The 8,447-nt window shown below is 36.3% G+C and overlaps 1 long non-coding RNA gene across 2 annotated transcripts; it reads right to left on the bottom strand.

Annotated features, from left to right (window-relative positions):
- Positions 1-2,467: 2,467 nt before the first annotated feature.
- Positions 2,468-5,472, bottom strand: LOC147510679 (uncharacterized). 2 transcript variants are annotated; one of them, XR_015216846.1, is made up of 5 exons: positions 4,559-5,472; positions 4,391-4,491; positions 3,632-3,732; positions 2,834-2,968; positions 2,468-2,710 (listed from the first exon to the last, which is right to left on the bottom strand). It is a non-coding gene; the product is annotated as an uncharacterized LOC147510679 (long non-coding RNA). The 2 variants fall into 2 exon arrangements; XR_015216845.1 differs by having other exon boundaries at positions 2,834-3,732.
- Positions 5,473-8,447: the final 2,975 nt, after the last annotated feature.

The raw sequence follows: 8,447 nt of genomic DNA on the forward strand, positions 1-8,447 counted from the left end.
TGTTCGTGGAAGATATGTTGGATATGGATAAGTTTTAGAAGTAAGGAATGGAAAAAATGAGAATGTGGGTATTGTCTCAATTCTGAAAATGAAGGTGTCAAGTGCCTTTCCCTTGGGAATTATTTCTGTATTAAGAGGATTTAGAAAATCGTTAAGCACAGAAGAAATAAGAGGGTCAAGCGCAAACTCCTGGTTCCTTTGAAAAGGTGGAAGGTGGAGAAAATTAGTGATGGAAGATGAATGAGTGTCAGCTAGAGCTCTCAGGTCTAGATCTTTAGAAGCCTTGAGATATGCCAGACATTTCTCAATAGGTGGGTCAAAAGAATTACTGTGATAGAGGGTGAAAAATTCATCTTCCGTCATAGTGTCAAGGGATAAATGGATGTTGGTAGGGTGGGACTCGCGAGGTGGTAGGGAAGAGTTGCAAAAGAGTTGAAGGAAATCTTCCTCAATTTCATCTACGTCCAAGGAGTCCTTGTCGAAGTTGGAACTTCCAAAGGAAAGGAATTTGTGCATCTGGTCATCCGGAAACGTGGTTTTGAAATAATCATGAGCTAAGCTCGCGATCATGCTAACCTCTCCATCGATATTCATATCAGGAAACTATTTGATCATTTTAAAAACATTGACCTCAATGGAAAGATGGCCAAAGGACAAAGACATCGAACCATCGCGGCAGTTTATAAGCGCATTGGCAGTTGCCAAGAAAGGGCGCCCTAAAATGATCAGAACAGAGTCGTTAGCGACTTCTGTATCGAGAATAACAAAATCCGCAGGATAATAGAAATCATGAACCTTAACCAGCACGTTTTCCACTACACCCTTAGGATACTTGATAGACTTATCAACTAATTGCAACGCCATTGTTGTAGGTTGCATTTCCTGTAGACCTATTTGTTTATATAAATAATAAGGGAGTAAGTTAACACTCACCCCCAGGTCTAATAAAGCAGTGGTTATGTGAGTATCCCTTAAAGGGCATTGTACAGTAGGACGACCAGGGTCCTTGTACTTAACGATTCTATTGTGTTCCGTTAAAGTTGGAAACTGTTTAGTGAAAAAGGCGTATTTATGAATCTTTGTCTTACACCTAGTAGTGCACAACTCTTTGAGAAACTTAGCATGGTGAGATAACTTTTTAATCGCTTCAAGAAAAGGTAAGTTTATCGTTAGATTTTTAAAAACTTCCCTAATCTCGACAAAATTTGTATTCTTGTTTAACATAGCTAATTTCTGAGGAAACGGTGGTCTCTCTCTATATTTAGCATATGGATCAACAGGATGGTTAACCTTGCTTTTCTGTTTCTTAGGCTGTGGTTTAGCTGGTACCTCTACAGGGGTAGGATCTTCAGTTTCTATTTCGGTATTTAGTGTAATATCTGGTGTAGGGACTACTGGTGGGGTAACTATAGACATAGTTACTTTGTTATCAACCAGTCTGCCTGAACGGAGAGTGGTGATGGAATTTATCTCCCCTACATTTATATTTTTGTTACTAGTATTACCGTTTACCTCAAAGGCTGTGTTTGGTATTTTAGGATTAGGTATCACTTGTCCTTGAAACACAACTTTGGGTTGTACTTTCTCTTGTGCTAACTGCTGTAAGGAAAGTTGGATGGCTTGTAAAATCTGTTGTTGCATGGGTTTGCATAAAGGCGTCAAAACGATCCGGTTGTGGAGGAGTGTAAGTTATAGGTTATGCGACAGGAACTATGTCACGTTGATTATTAATGGGTGGATTTTGATAGTTATTATTTACAAGAACAATACCTCTATTAGTATTATAATTATTATTGTTATAATTATTATAATTACCATGACCTTGTCTTTGTCGTGGTTGAGCTTAGTTGTTATAATTATAATTACCCTGACATTGTCCTTGCCTTGGTGGAGCTTGGTTGTAATTGTTTGTTGGCCTAACATTTGGGTTAAACAACCTTAGAGGTTGTTGATTATTTCGCCAACCGAAGTTGGGATTTTGTTACCAAATTGCGTTAGCACTACACCATAAATGGTGTTTAGTAACAGTTATAATCGTTACTTATATTTTTACTAACGCTTATATCCATTACCTCTGGGGTGTTACAGTCATTTAGGCAAAATTTAGTAACGGATATATTTGTTACATATATTAATTTAGTAACAGTTATATTCGTTGGTATTTATTTGTAACAAATAGTCAATTGTTGATTGTCCACACAAATATTTCATTTCTAATGGATATAACTGTTAGTGAAGTTTGGGGCCCTTTCATTACTAACATTTAGCGTAACAGATATAACCGTTACTAAAAAACAGTCCAGTACAAAAAAAAAAAAAAAAAAAAAAAAAAATTGGCCCCAAAAGGTTTCCACCCTATACAGAGCTACATCACATCGGATTATCCACAATCCATCTTACATATGAAAATATTACATTACATTACAACTCAAGTAACAAGTAAATAATAAAAAAAAACCCCCCCACTCGGTTAATATTATATAATTAAAGCCACCAATCTAAATCCCAATTTACAGACCAAACACTTGTAAAAATGAATTAACCTAATCGTATCCATCCAAAGTTACAATAACAATTGTAAGACGACATAACAAAAACTGACAAACACTAACAAGTTGACACAACTACCAACTCGACCATTGAGAATATGCCAAGTACCAGTCAGAAGTAGCACCACCATCTGCACCCTTACATCGTTGGATGTGTATACCTGTTTTTACCAAAAAATAGTCGCCTTAATCTCATACTTCCCACATAAAAGAAGAGACCACAAAAAGTTGAACCCGAAAATGTAGGTTAATACCGCAAAATGACGTAACATGCATATTTTTACCTCAATGAAGGCACTAGGATGTGGACAGTTCTATTTCTATGATAATCTCCAAGTGTATTATGCAACAATGCCGCAATATCAAGTGTACCTCTCGTATTGCTTTGAGAACATCTATGTCTGCATTCAAATTCCTATCTGCCAAAGAAGTGTCTATCCATCATAAAGTAATCAGTTGATTACTAACAAACAAGGATACAAGCAAGCAATTAAACTCATGCACCTAAGAAACAACCAAAATTCATATGTCTAAACTGGTACTGTGAAAAATAAATCCCCTTGTCCAATCACTTAGTAAGCTTAACATACACATAACCAAATCAATTTACTTGATTCACCCTCCCTAAAAGATCACATAGATTCAGCATGCATATCATGAGTCTACCATGGTAGAAAAGAAATTTGACAAAATGGTTCTCTCACCAAGGCTTAAAACAGAATCCAAAAAGCATTACCTCAACATTATCACACAATTCTTATAACACCTTAACAACACCTCATCCCTTACCACTATGATTTCCCACAACATATTAGAAAGGTAGAATAGCTACCACTCAAACGCCATAGTGCTAACGATTTACCACAACATTTTGCAAGTGAATTAAATGCAAAAAACAATATCTAAACACTACCAATAACCCATTTCCTTCATATGAACAAATTTAGTCTGTAATAATTTCTTTCAGCAAGGCAAGTAATTTCTTTTTTTCTAATAATAGAAAAAAGAGTACACAAAGAATTACCTTTCAAGGGTGTTAAAAGAACTTCGCTACACACCCAAGATTTGAGCTAGAACAATACCTGAAGGTGAACTTAGATGTCATTCTTTTGAATCTGATGACTCAAAACTAAATTTTTGCCTTGCATTCATATCACAGAAATAATCATTGTTTCCCACACCCCTTAAAACAGAAGAAAATCAGTCAGTGTGTCAATCCTTCATCCTCTTAAAGAATGAAATAAGAGAAAGAAAAACACATATTAGAGGCACACATAACAAGTTATTGTAGTGTAAGGAATTTCATGCGGTCATAATAAATGAATACCAAAAGGAACAATACATAATAATGGAATATCAAGTACTCAAATTGCAAATAAAATGTAGTTTAATTATCATGTTTGCCATTTAAAGTCTTGAATAGGCTACTTAGTTTAGTTCAATCAATAAAGCAGCTTATGATGAGCTAAGAAGCTTCGAGATTTTTAATGATTCATTCAAAAGTTAGTTGTATCATTAACATAATATAAACTGATAATTGAGTCCCATCACTATCTGAGTGAGCAAGGCACATCAGCCAAACGGTGTAGAAACATTGACACCACATTGCGAGATCCTAACAAATTCTACTTAATTATAGAGATTGCCCCGAGTCTTCAAAAATGCTCAACTTCTGTATCAAATGGTACTTTCTTATAAGTAGAGTTACACCATTTATTCGTTGCAAACGAAAATTTTGCCCTGTTACAAAATGGCCCTTATGGTGTAGTGAATCTCCAAAAAATATAATAAAAAAACATAATAATATCGGCACGAAATAGTTTGATGAAACGAATTTCTACCTTTTATGGTTGACACAAACGCTGATACATTAGTCTAAGTATAAAATGAGCATGGGCATTCTTGGGCATCTTCTTTGCAACATGTACCAAACCCTACAACACTAAACAAAACCAACTAGTAAGTAATATTCACAATGTAATAATAGTAAAATGAATAAAGTCACTCACAATTTTAAGACTGCTGACTTTTGTCTTCACGAGATGATGACGATGATCTAGAAAAATGTTGTTGTTGTTGTTGATCAGTAGCAGCAGCGTCTACTATATCATGCCCACCACCAACACTTTCAAATGACTGATATTCTCCCTTGGTAACTCTTGAACCACCACTAGTACGACTCTTATTATTATTATTATTATGCGACCTGTTTACTACTTTAATATTTCCTTCCATCATGATGTCACCCTAGGGTAACATTATTTTCTCTCCACCAACAACACTTACACTAGTAAAAATAAATGGTAAATAAATAAAAACCTCCTTGTCTCAATTGAATAAATCCATAAAAGACAAGTTATCAACCTTAGAACAATCTTGTTATTTTCCTACCCCGAGAAACAATTTTGTGCATAAATTACAGACCACATCCGAAAATTCAGTGATCAATATGTCCTCTTGGTTACAAAGGGAACGGAGAAATGGACCAAGGGATCTAATAACCTACTATGAATCTAACTAACCAATAGTTGTAGGGCGCCCAAAGTGTTCTACTAATTGAAACCTTATTTCTCTTTCTTAGTTGTTTTGCCCGTATAGGCTTTTCTAAGAAGTTAAGAACTACTATTTTTTGCAAACAGTAACTTTGATGCAATGTTTCCTTATGAAACTATTTCGAGGACTCTCGAACTGAGATACAAACTACATGTAAAGATCGTAAACTAAACAATTTAAGTAATCAAGCGAAAATATTATTGACATACCATTGCCTTTAACTTGATAGCAAATGTCTTGGCATCATATTGATTGTTCTTCATCTCAGTAACTAGTTGACTAAAGGTCTCCGGCAGCTTCACACCATCTGGTATTTCCTCAGAATTCACTTGATTGAGAATCTTATAAAAATCACTAACAAGCCTCGCGACACCAATTGAAAAAAAAAGAATCAGCTTCAAACAACAGAAGAAATATTTCAAAAAAGAAGAAGCAGTCTCTCAATAGTCACACACTTAGGACTAGATTAAAATCGTATAACATGAAACAAATATTTACCATTGAATCATCAGGCCATCCAAGAAGTCGTGGCCCCAATCGTCTTCCCAAACAATCTAAGGCACAAAAGTAATACAGAGTTATAAGTTCCCATCAATTGAAGCTACAGATGAGAAATATGTGCAATATGAGGAAGACAAAAAAAAATCAGATTAAACAGAACAAATGCAATTTCGGCTGAACCTAACTAAATGATGAATGCACCAGCGATTGCAAAGACAACATTAAACATGCTTACATGCCCAGGTTGCACCAACTATCAAACTAATATATTCAATTTCCAAACACAAAGAAACTGACTCATTAATCCTTTTAAAATGCTCACAACAATAATATAACAATTGAATCCAAGCTATACGTAACTCCCACCAACGAATTAACAAATCCCAATCCAACAAAACTACTAAACACCCAACATCTAAAATGCCAAGCCCCTAACAACATATCCATTTTCCTTGTAGATCCCATACCCAAACCTAGTATCAAAACAAACATAAATTCAAATCATCAAATTGGCCCATTCCCAAAACAACAATACCCATCTCTCAAATCAGACCCAAATTGAAGAAATACAAACAGATCTCAAAAAACAAGATCTCATTTCATAAACAATAATGCAAGCAATGGAAAACTCACCAAGAGAAGAACACTTGTTGGCCTTCAAGGGGTAACAACAGAGTAAGAATGAATACAAAAGGTAATAAGAAGGCTAAGATTAAGATAGTATGAAAAAGGGTACGATAAGAGATATGACGAGCTGCAACTTTGATCTTCATCAAATCAAAAAACTTCCCCCTGCTCCATTATTAATATTAATATTTCCACTACTACTCGGTGTTGTTGATATCGTTATGCTTCTCATGCTAGGTGAGAAATGAAGCTGCATCATTTTATTTAGTTCTAATCTTTTTCTGTTAGTTCCACATATACCCTTTTGGTCTTTGTGTTAGATGTTCTTTATCCTTTTTTTATTTGTTTACTAACGGATATAATTGTTACCCAATATTAAAACAATACTTTGAAAATAATTGGAAAAATAAAATGAAATATACTAACGGATACAAAATTACCTAACAATTATATCCGTTAGAAAGGTACTAACGGATATATGTGTTACAAATGAAAATTTTGCTGTGTTACAAAATGACCCTTATGGTGTAGTGTAGGTTCGCTATTAATGGAACAAACATTGTCTTGTTGTGATTGTTGTTGTTCATAGGCGAGAGGACAATAGGAGTCTGGATGCTCAGGACTCAAACAGAAATTACATGGATTGGAGTTGACATTTATGACGGGAATAAGCGTTTGTTGAATAGAAATAGCCTCTACCTTTTTAGTGAGAGATTTGATTAAATTTTTAAGTTCAGGATCGGGTTTCATCTCAAACATACCGGCGGCTTTAACTGTTGTAGAAGAACTAGCGGAATGGGAGAAATCGTCACTACCCCCCAGTTATTATTACGCTTAGTTTGATCTTCTAAAAATTTATAAGCCTCTGAGGCTCCCTTACTTAGAAAACTACCCCCATTCATTATGTCAAGGACTTCTTTTATGGTGGTGTAGAAGTCCTTTGAAAAAGGCATGAACTAACGTGTCTTTCGCGAGGTTATGGTGTGGACACTCTATAAGAAGATCAGTGAAACGATTCCAAGCCTCTGAAAATGATTCATGAGGATTCTGTCGAAAGAAATGAATCTTGAAAAGCATTTCATCGGTCTTCAGTGGTGGGTAAAAACATTCCATAAATAGTTGAACAAGTTTAGCCCACGAGTCCACAGAATTAGGCAGGCGTTAACCAAGATCGCCTTTATCGGCTAAGTGAAGGAAATACCCTCGGTTTAATTTGTTCAGCACCAACCGTAGGATGGTGGAATGTAGTAAGGACTTGGTCAATCCTATGCATGTGCTGATAAGGCTTTTCATGGTCTAACCCATGAAAAATGGGTAACAAATTAAATATATTTGGGGTGATTCGGAAATCCCTCACTGGGTTTGATAGAACGATGCAAGATTTGGGGCTATCGTTCAAGGCTTTGTAAAAGTCAAAGAAAGGAGACTCTCTTTCTTCAGCCATTATTTCAGGTGGTGTGTGTGGTATATTAGCTAGAGGTGTAGTGAGTGGTATACTAGAAAGGTGTGTTTGTTGATGTTGCCAGTTGATTACGTTAGACGTTTTTCTTCGGCCTGACCATAATCTCATGCAAGGCTAAGACCAATCTAAACTAAACACGACAACACTCCAAATAATCCTAATATGCTAGTATGAACCTCTAACAGGAGATGTGAGGTGTTTGAAGAAAGAAGTACCTGAATGCCTCCTTGCTTCGCTTATGAATAACGTCTTGTATATGCGTGCTCAGTGTATATAACAAGTTAGAATACTGAAAACCTTGAAGAAATGGAAGTTTGAAACAAACCTGTGGAAATCGGGCAGTTTCAGCAGAGGGCGTGGGTCGCGCTCAGGTCAAGATGGAGTTCCAGGCGTTTGGGCACGGGGGGTGCTCGAACTTAGCCTTGGTAGGGCGCAAGTAATTAGGTCGCTCAAGGAAAAACTCAAAGTCCAGCGCCCCGGTAGCGAAGGGCTTCGAAGTTTTGCCTTGGCAAAGCGTGGTGGTCGTGCTTCAAACTAAAAACTAGAGTTCCAAGCGTTTAGGCACAAGTGGCGCTCTAATTTAGGCTACCTAGGGCGCGGGTCGCGCTCCGTGTAATTCTGCGAGGAAAATTTCAATGCTGAAACGAACAACCACAGTTAGAATCAAACAAGGGTGGGTGGGTTTTGGAACTGTGGAAGACTAACAATTCTAAAGAAAACAATACTAAAGGGGACTAAGATGGCAGCAGCGCCAT

This window comes from Coptis chinensis, chromosome 3, assembly GCF_015680905.1.
Source record: "Coptis chinensis isolate HL-2020 chromosome 3, ASM1568090v1, whole genome shotgun sequence".
In the NCBI taxonomy this organism is placed as follows: domain Eukaryota; kingdom Viridiplantae; phylum Streptophyta; class Magnoliopsida; order Ranunculales; family Ranunculaceae; genus Coptis; species Coptis chinensis.